Source organism: Loxodonta africana, chromosome 15, assembly GCF_030014295.1.
Source record: "Loxodonta africana isolate mLoxAfr1 chromosome 15, mLoxAfr1.hap2, whole genome shotgun sequence".
Taxonomy (NCBI): domain Eukaryota; kingdom Metazoa; phylum Chordata; class Mammalia; order Proboscidea; family Elephantidae; genus Loxodonta; species Loxodonta africana.
The window spans coordinates 16,362,506-16,364,120 of record NC_087356.1 but is presented as its reverse complement, the minus strand read 5'-3'; positions in this window follow the sequence as shown (position 1 = coordinate 16,364,120).

Genomic DNA, 1,615 nt, shown 5'->3' with positions numbered 1-1,615 from the left:
CTTCGGTCTTCCTTATTCATTGTCCAGCTTTCACATACGTATGATGCGATTGAAAATACCATGGCTTGGGTCAGGCGCACCTTGGTCTTCAAGGTGACATCTTTGCTCTTCAACACTTTAAAGGGGTCCTTTGCAGCGCAGCAGATTTTTTGCAGCAGATTTACCCAATGCAATGTATCTTTTGATTTCTTGACTGCTGCTTCCATGGCTGTTGATTGTGGATCCAAGTCAAATGAAATCCTTGACAACTTCAATCTTTTCTCCGTTTATCATGATGTTGCTCATTGGTCCAGTTCTGAGAATTTTTGTTTTCTTTATGTTGAGGTACAATCCATACTGAAGGCTGTGGTCTTTGATCTTCATTGGTAAGTGCTTCAAGTCCTCTTCACTTTCAGCAAGCAAGGTTGTGTCATCTGCATAACACAGGTTGTTAATGAATCTTCCTCCAATCCTGATGCCCCATTCTTCTTCATATAGGCCAGCTTCTCGGATTATTTGCTCAACTTACAGATTGAATAGGCATGGCGAAAGAATACAATCCTGACGCACACCTTTCCTCACTTTAAACCAATCAGTACTCCCTTCTGTCTGAACAACTGCCTCTAGATCTATGTAAAGTTTCCTCATGAGCATGATTAAGTGGTCTGGAATTCCCATTCTTCACAATGTTATCCATAATTTGTTATGATCCACACAGTCGAATGCCTTTGCATAGTCAATAAAACATAGGTAAACATCCTTCTGGTATTCTCTGCTTTCAGCCAGGATCCATCTGACATAAGCAATGATATCCCTGGTTCCACGCCCTCTTCTGAAACCAGCCTGAATTTCTGGCAGTTTCCTGTCAATATACTGCTGCAGCCATTTTTGAATGATCTTCAGCAAAATTTTGCTTGCATGTGAGATTAACGATATTGTTCTATAATTTCCACATTCAGTTGGGTCACCTTTCTTGGGAATAGGCATAAATATGGATCTCTTCCAGTCAGTTGGCCAGGAAGCTGTCTTCCATATTTCTTGGCATAGTCAAGTGAGCACCTCCAGCACTGCATCGGTTTGTTGAAACATCTTAATTGACATTCCATCAATTCCTGGAGCCTTGTTTTTCACCAATGCCTTCAGAGCAGCTTGGACTTCTTCCTTCAGTACCATCGGTTCCTGACCATATGCCACCTCTTGAAATGGTTGAACATCGACTAATTCTTTTTGGTATCATGACTCTGTGTATTCCTTCCATCTTCTTTTGATGCTTTCTGCGTCGTTTAATATTTTCCCCATAGAATCCTTCACTATTGCAACTTGAGGCTTGAATTTTTTCCTCAGTTCTTTCAGCTTGAGAAATGCCGAGTGTGTTCTTCCCTTTTGGTTTTCTATCTCCAGCTCTTTGCACATGTCATTATAATACTTTGTCTTCTTGAGCCGCCCTTTGAAATCTTCTGTTCAGTTCTTTTACTTCATGAATTTTTCCTTTTGATTTAGCTGCTCGACGCTCAAGAGCAAGTTTCGGAGTCTCCTCTGACACCCATCTTGGTCTTTTCTTTCTTTCCTGTCTTTTCAGTGACCTCTTGCATTCTTCATGGATGATGTCCTTGATGTCATTCCACAACTCGCCTGG